A 12327-nucleotide genomic window follows, 5' to 3' on the forward strand; every position below is an offset into this window, starting at 1 on the left:
TTTTGAACTCATTTTTGTTCATTTTTTACTGACAAAAGACAGGTTTCAAATCATTGTGGAAAGTTTTGTGTCATTTTGGTTAAGTTTTGAGTAATTGAAGGAAAGTTTTGAAACATTTTTGATTAATTTCATCCGTTTTGCACAATTTTCTACTGTTTCTTTTGCTGCATATTTAAACGTTTCAGGGTAATTTTGGCTCTTTTTGGGGTAATTTTGCAATTTTTTGTGCCAATTTTGAGTTTTTGTCACAATTTCATCTGTTTTGTGATAATTTGGTTCTTTTTGTGGTGATTTGGGGTGGTTTTCTGGCATATTTGAACCTTTCAGGGTAGTTCTGGCTCTCTTGATCTTTGTCTTTTTATGGAAAATTTCCAGCTTTTTTATTATTTTAGTTGCAGTTTTTACACTAATTTAGATGTGTTTTGCCTCCTAAACCATCCCATGTAGAAAGTTCTAGAGCAGACCTACCAACAGCTATACAGTTGTCGGTAGGTCTACTCTAGAACTTTCTCCAGGTGTCAGTAGGTCTACTCTAGAACTTTCTCCAGGTGTCGGTAGGTCTGCTCTAGAACTTTCTCCAGTTGTCGGTAGGTCTGCTCTAGAACTTTCTCCAGGTGTCAGTAGGTCTGCTCGAGAACTTTCTCAAGTTGTCGGTAGGTCTGCTCGAGAACTTTCTCCAGTTGTCGGTAGGTCTACTCTAGAACTTTCTCCAGCTGTCGGTAGGTCTACTCTAGAACTTTCTCCAGTTGTCAGTAGGTCTACTCTAGAACTTTCTCCAGCTGTCGGTAGGTCTGCTCGAGAACTTTCTCCAGTTGTCGGTAGGTCTACTCTAGAACTTTCTCCAGTTGTTGGTAGGTCTGCTCGAGAACTTTCTCCAGTTGTCGGTAGGTCTACTCTTGAACTTTCTCCAGTTGTCAGTAGGTCTGCTCGAGAACTTTCTCCAGTTGTCGGTAGGTCTACTCTTGAACTTTCTCCAGTTGTCGGTAGGTCTACTCTAGAACTTTCTATGGACTTCAAGGACGTGGAACTCTGGAAATATGAAGGTAGAACTCTGATCATTGATAAAGTTATTGGAGATGAAGAATCAGATGTTCTGATGAGGTTAATCCTATTTGGTAGATTTTTTTGGGCGGGATTTGAGTTGTCATTGCAATTTTACCTGCTTTTTTTTTGTAATTTTGGCCATTTTTTGTGGTTATTTTGTGTGTTTTTTGTAACAAATTAGATTTTTTTTGTCACAATTTCACCTGTTTTGTGATAATTTTGGTACCTTTTGTGGTGATTTTGGGTGTTTTTCCTGGCATATTTAAACCTTCAGGATAGCTTTCGCTCTTTTTGGGGTGACTGTGTCTTTTTGTGGTTATTTTGGTATTTCTTGTGGTGATATTTAACAGAATTTAATTTTGGTCCCAGTTAACAAACACATAGCACCAGCAACAGTCTTTTAATGAATTCTGTCTGCTTTAACTCGTCCAGACCGTCAGGTTAAATCTGGAAACCACAGAAGCTCCAACAAGAGAACGAATCATGAAATCCCACCTCCGCTTACACACTTTTTATGTCTTAAATCTGAGGAGCCATCATCATGATTAACTTGTGTTTAGTTTTCTGTTCCTGGCAGAATTGGAGTTCCAGATTATTGAAAGAATGCTTGTGTTGGATCTCAGAGCCGTTATTTAACCGGTAAACCTGTTGCGGTGTCGTCATCCATCTCTGATTCACTTCTTTGTGTGGTAATCGGCTTTAATCACCTGTAAACACTCGCACATCCGCCGCCCGACAGACGAAGCCTCGGCTCTAATGAGTCTTTATCGCGGCCTTCAGACCACATGAAGCGAAACCGCAGGGCTTCACAGCGTGCAGCCCCTCAGACGGCTCTACCTGTCTCGTGTCTCCAGGTGTGTTTTAATCTCTCTGTGGTCTCTGCGGTGTCATGTATCAAACGTCCCGCCTTCACTTGAGGCCGCGGGGCTTCCAGGAAGGAAGCGAAGGCGGCGCTGTCTCCGTCGACTGATGCGGTCGAGCTTCAAACGCGTCTTCAAGACTTCTGAGGATCCGGCGGCTGAGAGAGGCCGGATCAGAGGGAAGGGCAGGTATAAAACACACCTGACGGCAGCAGCAGCACAGGCAGGATTACACCTGAGGACTCCACCAGAGGAAGCACAGCTGCTCAGTTCTCATAGATACTTCACCGTAAGGAGATTATTGAACGATTTCATCCAGTTCATCTAAAAGCAGATCAAATATTCTACTGGACAGCAGATAAGTTTCTGTAGATCATCTACAAGCTGACCTCTGGAGAAGAACGTCTGAGGAGCTTCAGGTCCAGAGCCGATCACAGCTTCAGGTCCAGAGCCGATCGCAGCGATTGATCGATCGATTGGAGGATGTGGGTGTGGCGCAGCGTCCTGTGTGTGTCTCTGGTCTGTGGTTTGGCTCTGGACTCCAACACCATCAGATCCTCCAAGGAGGCACCGCCGCAGAGCTCCGAGCAGCAGGTAAGAACCAGAACCAGAACCAGAGCCAGGACTCTCTTTGCTGTTACACAAAGTAAATCACATGTAAAAAGAGCAACGAGCTGCAGAAGATAACGGAGTGATTTTTATCTTGATGTTAACTAAGGAGCGAATTATGAATTCTATGTAAATCAGAAACATTAAGTTTCACTCCTCAACCGAACGGTTCTCTTTGGGTTTACGGCTGAATTAGAGACGACATGGCAGAACTTCATTTTTAATATTTAACCCTCTGAACTCTCATTTTTCTACACTGTGGTTCCATTTAAAGTCCTGAAGAAGAACTCAGAGACGTATTTTATGCTGCAGTTAGAACGATGGAAACCAGAGAAAAAGAAGCATTTATTTGATCTATAATGCCACTAAAATTACTCTGATCCTTTAAAATGATTCAAACTTGTCCAGAATGACTTTAATCTGGTCCAAAATCACACAAAATGTGTCCAGAATGACTTGAACTTTGTCTGAAAGTGCTAAAGTGTCCTTGTTTTTCTTCACTGTGGTTCATTTTTAATCTGAAGTCCTGCAACTCTGAGGAACCACAATGAAGAATCAGAGAGAACTCAGAGATGCCGTGTGTTCGTAGGACACAGGAAGACACACAAACAGCACAAAAAGATGCGTAAATGAAACCAAGTTAGAATGACACTTAGAATGATGGAAAACATGTTTAAAATGACCCAAATTTCGCTTAAAAAGTCAAAATATAGTGCAAAATCACTGAAAATTTTCCCCAAAATCAGTCCAAAATCCCTCACCGTTTGCTTGAAGTCATACAAACGTGTCTTCATGAAGTGAAAGTTGTTTAAAATGACAGAAATTCGTCCAAAAATGACTCAAAATCGGCTTGAAATAACAAAATAAAGACTAAAGTGACTTTTCACTGGACATAAACTTTTATGACAAAAAATTGGGTGAAGACAGCAGACACATCCCTGTTGGTCGGTAACACTCAGTTCTCTATGACATCCCGCGAGTTCGTGTGTCAAATGTCGGTCGTTCCGATTGGCGAACAACGAGCATGGCGGACAAGAAGCGGCAGCGCTCCATGGTTTCGTTTTTCGGGGCTAAAAGCAGGTGTGTATCACAGACATATGTCAAATTAAGGATCAAAACTATCGCATGTCATCAAAATAAAGTGAGCAATGCAGTGTGGGCATCGATCTCGCTTCCTTTACTGAGTTACTGTTCTGTTGTCCGCGGCGATACGAATTGACAGTGACTGCAAAAATGGCTCCAGTTAAAACATTTAGGCGACAAAACCCGTTCTACCCAACGAGACAAATGATTTCAACGGAGTATAAAGTTCCTAGTTTCTTTTGATAAAATGATTTATAGAGTGCCCGAAATTATATCATTCAATGGCAAAACAGATTCTGTGTTCAAATTCTAGTTCTGTGTTCAGAAAGGGAACAGTTTTGAAAACAGAACTTCAGAAAACCAGCTGTTAACCCAGAGTTGAAGTTTTCTTTCACATTTTTAAGTAAAATTAAGGTCATAACCTTTTTATTATAAATAAAAATGAATTTGGTGCCTAACATGTAGTTGTTTTTAGAAAAAAGTAAAAGTCACCACTTGATTCCAGATTCAAGTCCTTTGTCATCTTTTTCAAATGTGTAATAAGAACTGATGTGGCATTTTGGAATGGAGTGGAAATCTGACCAGAATATAACAGACTGGACTAGTTGACATGTTTGTTGACATGAGGACAAGTGGGTTTATATTTGTCAGATTTTCTCCCTATCACTGATTTTTAGAAGAGAAACATGAAAATGTTATTTAATTTAGTTTTTGGAAATGGCTACAAATACAACAAAATGTGCTCCACATTGTACCAGAATGCCCCATTTTGCATCTTGATTTTCAAAATTTTTACGGGGGGGCATGCCCCCGGACCCCCCTAGTTGCTTCGTGCCTCCGGCCCGACCCACCACCTCACAGCCATTTCAACCCAGGGGAAACACTGCCAGGAAGGATGAAGAATTTCTGTCTGAAACGTGCTCAAACGGACGTAAAAGAGCAACTGGACGAAGCAACATCACAGCAGAGACACAAAATGAGCAGAAAGACAGAAACCAGCACAGAAGACATAAAAAATCAACTGGAAATGAGGTTAAAATGAGGAAATCTGGACTGAGATGACCCAAAAAATGTGTAAGATTTCTCAAAACTTACATAAAACAAATAAATGTTGTCCAAAAATTTTGAAAAAATGTCTTAAATGACGTGAAATTTGTGAAAAATGAATAGGAGAGTAAAACCAAAGCAAGTGGATGAATAAATAAATGCAGCTCGGCTCAGAGCCAGAGAACAGAGGAGATCCATCCAGCACGCTGAAACAGCTTCTGTTGTCTATTCTGTCGTCATTTTAAGCTGAATTTTGGTCATTCTGAACTAGTTTCAAGTAATTATGGAGAGTTTTCACGGCATTCTGGACAATTCTCAGGTAGGTTTGGGCGAGTTTCAGGTTATTTTAGACACTTTTTGGACAGTTTTTGAGCAGATTTGGGTTTGTTTTGAGTAATCTGTGATAGTTTTTTGTTGCTTTGGACAAAATTCAATTCAATTTGGAGAATTTTCTGTTACTCTGGACCAGTTTTTATGATATTTTAGACAGTTTTGGACTTTTCATAAGCAGATTTGGACAAATTTTAGGTTGTTTTAGACACTTTTTGTTACTTTGGACAAGTTTTTTTGAATCACTTTTTAGCTGTTATGAACCAGTTTTAAATTGTTTTAAACACATTTTGGACCGTTTTTAAGTAGATTTGGGTAAGTCTGGAGCCAGCTGTGACTTTTTTTTGTCACTTTGGACAAAATTTGATTCAATTTGGACGATTCTATGTCACTTTGGACACGTTTTGGTGAAACATCTTTCTACAGCTGAGGAGCAGAGCAGAGAGGAAACATGGAGAGGGTCAATGGACAACTACTAGTTTTATTGTATTCTGTAGAGAACGATGACTACTTTATTATATCTGTTAAATCCAAATCGCAGCAGCTCAGAACCTCAGTCAGGCTCATAGTCAGCTCTACAGCTTTGTTTTTTTACTATGAGATGTTCAGTCAGATGTTAAAACTAAAACCTGGTCGTTTCTGTTGTGGGACTTTATAAGCTTCTAGAATCTCTCTTTGTTCTGCTAATCTTATTGTTTGTTTTATCTTTTTGTTCATCCCATCAGGCTTGTTGTCTGTTTAATCTGGTTCTGAATGGTTTTATTAATATTACTAACATAGGAAACAGGACAGTTTAACGTCTGTAACGCTGCTGGAAACACAGAGAGACCTGGAAAATCCCTGTTTATTATTATTTATTATATGAAATGAACTGAACAGGCCCCTGCAGAGGTCAGACTTAGTAAAACTGAGATATTGCTGCTATGTTGTGGAGGTAAATATTACCGAAATATAAAAACAGCAGATGTTTTCTGAGCAAATGAAAGGAGGACGTGAGTCTAACAGAGCAGCGACATTACAGAAAGGATTTTAAAGATTATTTAAGGTTTTACCTCCCTGTCAGTGTGTGAAATTAGTTCAAATCAACTGAAAACACAACATCTACATTAAAGCAGCAGGAATCTGAATCTAATAGTGAGTACTTTACCTTGGATACTTCAGTTTGTTGTTTTATGTCTCGTTTTTGTTGTTTTGTTTCTCGTTTTGTATCTAGTTTCTATTGTTTAGTGTCTAGTTTCTGTCGTTTTGTGTCTCGTTTTGTCGTTTTGTATCTAGTTTCTGTCGTTTTGTGTCTCGTTTTTGTCATTTTGTATCTAGTTCCAGTCGTTTTGTGTCTCGTCTTTGTCATTTTGTATCTAGTTTCTGTCATTTTGTGTCTCGTCTTTGTCATTTTGTATCTAGTTCCAGTCGTTTTGTGTCTCGTTTTTGTCATTTTGTATCTAGTTCCAGTTGTTTTGTGTCTCGTCTTTGTCATTTTGTACCTAGTTTCTGTCGTTTTGAGTCTCGTTTTTGTCGTTTTGTATCTAGTTTCTGTCGTTTTGTGTCTCGTTTCTTATTTTTGTCATACTTTTTCGGCAGATTTGAATCCACGCTCTTTACTTTTAGTGGAACATTTCATCATACTTTAGATTTTCATTTTTTGAGTATTTTAATAATTCCTCCATCACTGATATTTGATGCAAGACTTCCATAAAAACGTACTAAAGGTAATTTTTTACTGTTTCAGTGTAATTTGAAGGCTAAAACTCTTGAATAGAAAATTCTCCCGATGAATAACTTAAATCAAATATAATTTCAACATACAGCGAAATGTTAAATTAACACAAAATAAGATTAAGAACAAGAGAGGAGACGCTAACATACTGTGAGACAGTGGTGGACGGGTCTGCTCTTGTTCTGAAGTACAGAATAAACCATGGAGGAAACAGAAACCACATAATTATATAAAGATTACAGTTAAGCTCCAGTGGAACACGCTGCAGGTCGGTTCTACCAGAGAACCTTCGTGCATAATTCCTCCCAGACCTCCTGCATCAGGAGAGTCAAACTCATCTTAGTCCAGGTTCCACAACCATCCAGTCTGATTTCCAGTAAAACCAGTAAAACCACAGCAGAATAACCTACAAACAACCACAATCCTAATGGTTCCTTTGTTTTAGAGTACAAATGTTCACATTCAAAGAATTATCTTTTTACTAAACATCACGAACAGACCATCACGAACCTGAAATTTATAAGGAAAATAAATTCATATTCATCAACATTCAGCCTCAGTTTATCATTTCCACATTACAACTTCAAGATCACAGAGTCTACAAAGGAACACAACATCTTGGAAAGTATTAGACATATCAATGTAGAATTTGAAGAATACCTTTACAAATATTCAGGTTTCACACTGGAATAATTCTGAAAAAATCAGATCGGAGATGGCCAACCATAAATTTGTTTCAAAATGTGCTGATCTAAGAAAAAAAACAAACAAAAAAACATATTTTAAATTCCAGCAATAGGATGAGTTACAGAAGTAAAAGTTGTAATATGTCCAGTATGAAAACTCATAAATTAAAGCATCAAACATACTTAAAGTTCTGATTATGCAGAATAATAATAATGGATTAGAATGAATGATTCTTCCATGAGTTCATCACTTTATTGATTAAGCTAAGCTAATAAAGCTGGATGAACTATTTTAACTTCCCCTCATTGATCAATATACTTAAATATTGATCTATAATTCATTTACTGATTATATTCGAACCATTCCAATAAATGTGCAAAGCAACTAAAGCTGTCAGATTAACGTAGAAGAGTAAAAGGTAAAGGTTTAAAATGAAAACACTGGAGTTCAAGTACATCTGAAGTTCAAGGGGAGCTGCTCACCTGCTACCGGGGCTGGAGGGCTGCTAACGGCAGGGTGGAGGGAGGCCCAGGCCGGGCTGCTGGGGCTGGAGCCGCCATCAGGCCAGAGCCGCTGTTTCAATTTGATAAAAGCTGACCAAATGTCGGCTAAAGCTAGCCGCGCTAAAGTTAGCCGCTGACGCTAGCCGCAATAAAGCTAGCCGCATTAAAGCAAGCCGCGCTAAAATTAGCTGCATTAAAGCTAGCCGCGCTAAAGTTAGCCGCTAATGCTAGCCGCAATAAAGCTAGCCGCAATAAAGCAAGCCGCGCTAAAATTAGCTGCATTAAAGCTAGCCGCGCTAAAGTTAGCCGCATTAAAGCTAGCAGCTAGTGGTGCTAAAGTTAGCCGCATTAAAGCTAGCTGCTAGCGGCGCTAAAGTTAGCCGCCTTAGAGCGAGCCGCGCTAATGGACTACTGTCGTCACCAGTGGACGGAACCAAAATTCATCTGAGAAAAACTGTCGTTTTTGTTTCTCTCTGTCTTTGCTTTTGGTTGTTTTACAGCAGGTTTTAGTTTCAGCTGCGCAGATATGACTTACAAATCAACAAAATAACTTGAGAAAAGACAAAAAAATAAATTTACACAAATCCACCTGAGCTCCTCACCAGTAAACACCTACCATTAGCACCTGCCAGGACTAAACCACTTCACCTACACGGGAGGGGTGTGTACTTTTTTGTTGCCAAAAATAAGAACAGAACAATCAAAAGTAGTCGTGGCAATCCATTTTAACTAAATTATACTATTATTGATCATATTTTAATAAGTTGAAGTTAGAAAAACATACTGAACGTTCTCAGAAATGTTTTTATGTCCCTCTGAAACACGAGCACTTAGTATCGCCCTGTGAAGGCCTCTTGCCTGAAAATGGCGCCCGAAAACGGTAAAAAAAATAGAATTTTTGGTTAAATTTGGGTTTTGCTGCCTTTGAGAAGAACTTAAAAAATAAGAAATGGAATAAATCAAAAGCAGCGCATTGCACAAAGAAACATAAAACAACCACAACCAACACAGCATGCACATAAAGACACAAAACAAAGATCCATAATAAAAATCACAGGGGTCCAAGAAAACCACAACTCTACACAAAAGAAAGACAACAAAAGATACAACCACAAAAAGACACAAAACCACCACAAACACAAGACAAAGAGACACAAAACCACCGAAAGATGCTAAATGACCACAAAGAGACACGAAACAACCACAAAGACACATTAAACCACCACAAAGAGACACAAAATGACCACAAAAGATGCTAAACGAATACAAAGAGGCACAAGACAACCATTGAGACACAAAGCATCCACAACCCAACACAAAACACACATATTTATAATTCAGAGCTTATTGTTTGAGTCAGTATGGAGTGTTACTTCCTGTTTCTGTTGCCATGTAAAGTCCATATCTGACATTTAAAAAGTGTGTACAACACGTGTTTTGTTGATTAACTCTACAGCCAACCAAGGATGATGATATTTTTCTGTTAAACTTTGTATTTAGGTTCTTGGGCTCCATGTTAAATTGGGATTCATCAAGTCTCACATCTGAGCCATAAATTATTCCTTCAATGATAAAGTTATGCTGAAGAGTCTAACTGTGATGTCGTTCCAACAGGATCGTTCCCATGGCGACCAGACAGAGATGACCTCCAACTCCCGGCGCCGACCAACACCTGGATGTTCTGCACAAAACTGCGACACGCCTCCGGTCAGTGGTGAACCAACCACAGCTGCAATAATCAGTCATGAATTCAGATATCACCAAACCACAGAGTTAGTCGTCTCAGAGCGGTTTACACGGTAAAAGCCAAACTTTACAGTGTTAATGTACAGAAAGAAACACAGAAAGTTCCCAGTGAGCACCACCTGGTGACAGAGGGAGGAAAAACCTCCAGCAGAACCAGTTTCAGGGAGGGCAGACATCTGCCTCGACCAGTCAGGGTGAGGTTAAACAAAAAAAAAAAAAGGGTGAGGTTAAACGGAAAACAACAAATGACGACTGAATACAGATGCAAAGCACTAACCGATGAAGGTTTGAGTCGTGGTTTTTGAGTGAGTTAGTGAGGAGGAAGTTGATGAAGTAGAAACATGTAACCATAATCAATAATGAATAATCTATGTATTGATCAGAGGGGCGGCTGCAGTAACCGGGCTCAGAGGAGGCCGTCCTCTGCCGACAGACATGTGGACAGACAGCAAGACAGAGAGACAGACGGACAGAGAGACGGCTTCAACAGGACCAAAGGTGAGTGTCTGAACTCAACACAAAGAGACCACAAGTACCTCCATAGTGATGTCTGACAGCGCCATCTAGAGGTCGAGTTGAAGTCACCCATCTTTGTGGTTGTTTTGTGTCTCTGTGGTTGTTTTGTGTCTCTCTGTGGTTGTTTTGTGTCTCTGTGGTTGTTTTGTGTCTCTCTGTGGTTGTTTTGTGTCTCTCTGTGGTTGTTTTATGTCTCTGTGGTTGTTTTGTGTCTCTTTGTGGTCGTTTTGTGTCTCTGTGGTTGTTTTGTGTCTCTGTGGTTGTTTTATGTCTCTGTGGTTGTTTTGTGTCTCTGTGGTTGTTTTGTGTCTCTTTGTGGTTGTTTTGTGTCTCTGTGGTTGTTTTGTGTCTCTTTGTGGTCATTTTGTGTCTCTGTGGTTGTTTTGTGTCTCTCTGTGGTTGTTTTGTGTCTCTGTGGTTGTTTTGTGTCTCTTTGGTTGTTTTGTGTCTCTGTGGTTGTTTTGTGTCTCTGTGGTTGTTTTATGTCTCTGTGGTTGTTTTGTGTCTCTCTGTGGTTGTTTTGTGTCTCTGTGGTTGTTTTGTGTCTCGTTGTGGTTGTTTTGTGTCTCTTTGTGGTTGTTTTGTGTCTCTGTGGTTGTTTTGTGTCTCGTTGTGGTTGTTTTGTGTCTCTGTGGTTGTTTTGTGTCTCTGTGGTTGTTTTGTGTCTCTTTGTGGTTGTTTTGTGTCTCTGTGGTTGTTTTGTGTCTCTGTGGTTGTTTTGTGTCTCTTTGTGGTTGTTTTGTGTCTCTGTGGTTGTTTTGTGTCTCTGTGGTTGTTTTGTGTCTCGTTGTGGTTGTTTTGTGTCTCTGTGGTTGTTTTGTGTCTCGTTGTGGTTGTTTTATGTCTCTGTGGTTGTTTTATGTCTCTCTGTGGTTGTTTTGTGTCTCTGTGGTTGTTTTGTGTCTCGTTGTGGTTGTTTTGTGTCTCTGTGGTTGTTTTGTGTCTCTGTGGTTGTTTTGTGTCTCTGTGGTTGTTTTGTGTCTCGTTGTGGTTGTTTTGTGTCTCTGTGGTTGTTTTGTGTCTCTGTGGTTGTTTTGTGTCTCTTTGTGGTTGTTTTGTGTCTCTGTGGTTGTTTTATGTCTCTGTGGTTGTTTTGTGTCTCGTTGTGGTTGTTTTGTGTCTCTGTGGTTGTTTTGTGTCTCTGTGGTTGTTTTGTGTCTCTCTGTGGTTGTTTTGTGTCTCTGTGGTTGTTTTGTGTCTCTTTGTGGTTGTTTTATGTCTCTGTGGTTGTTTTGTGTCTCTGTGGTTGTTTTGTGTCTCTTTGTGGTTGTTTTGTGTCTCTCTGTGGTTGTTTTATGTCTCTGTGGTTGTTTTGTGTCTCTGTGGTTGTTTTATGTCTCTGTGGTTGTTTTGTGTCTCTTTGTGGTTGTTTTGTGTCTCTGTGGTTGTTTTGTGTCTCTGTGGTTGTTTTGTGTCTCTTTGTGGTCATTTTGTGTCTCTGTGGTTGTTTTGTGTCTCTGTGGTCATTTTGTCTCTCTGTGGTTGTTTTGTGTCTCGTTGTGGTTGTTTTATGTCTCTGTGGTTGTTTTGTGTCTCTTTGTGGTCATTTTGTGTCTCTGTGGTTGTTTTGTGTCTCTGTGGTTGTTTTGTGTCTCTCTGTGGTTGTTTTGTGTCTCTGTGGTTGTTTTGTGTCTCGTTGTGGTTGTTTTGTGTCTCTGTGGTTGTTTTGTGTCTCTCTGTGGTTGTTTTGTGTCTCTGTGGTTGTTTTGTGTCTCTGTGGTTGTTTTGTGTCTCTTTGTGGTCATTTTGTGTCTCTGTGGTTGTTTTGTGTCTCTGTGGTCATTTTGTCTCTCTGTGGTTGTTTTGTGTCTCGTTGTGGTTGTTTTATGTCTCTGTGGTTGTTTTGTGTCTCTTTGTGGTCATTTTGTGTCTCTGTGGTTGTTTTGTGTCTCTGTGGTTGTTTTGTGTCTCTCTGTGGTTGTTTTGTGTCTCTGTGGTTGTTTTGTGTCTCTCTGTGGTTGTTTTGTGTCTCTGTGGTTGTTTTGTGTCTCTGTGGTTGTTTTGTGTCTCTCTGTGGTTGTTTTGTGTCTCTGTGGTTGTTTTGTGTCTCTGTGGTTGTTTTGTGTCTCTGTGGTCATTTTGTCTCTCTGTGGTTGTTTTGTGTCTCTTTGTGGTTGTTTTATGTCTCTGTGGTTGTTTTGTGTCTCTTTGTGGTTGTTTTGTGTCTCTTTGTGGTTGTTTTGTGTCT

General features: G+C 39.8%; 1 protein-coding gene across 5 annotated transcripts in view; it reads right to left on the minus strand.

The window, feature by feature from the left end:
• Window positions 1-12327, minus strand: part of LOC110963346 (chromaffin granule amine transporter) — a 40118-nt gene that overhangs the window by 22973 nt on the left and 4818 nt on the right. The window contains exon 1 of one of the 5 annotated variants that reach the window (XM_051950592.1): window positions 7348-9764. The exons of the other annotated variants lie outside the window; for them this stretch is intronic. The gene's annotated coding sequence lies outside the window, so the exon portion shown is untranslated. Of the gene's footprint in view, window positions 1-7347; window positions 9765-12327 lie in introns of those variants that run through there. 5 annotated transcript variants of the gene reach the window in all.

Source organism: Acanthochromis polyacanthus, chromosome 7, assembly GCF_021347895.1.
Source record: "Acanthochromis polyacanthus isolate Apoly-LR-REF ecotype Palm Island chromosome 7, KAUST_Apoly_ChrSc, whole genome shotgun sequence".
In the NCBI taxonomy this organism is placed as follows: domain Eukaryota; kingdom Metazoa; phylum Chordata; class Actinopteri; family Pomacentridae; genus Acanthochromis; species Acanthochromis polyacanthus.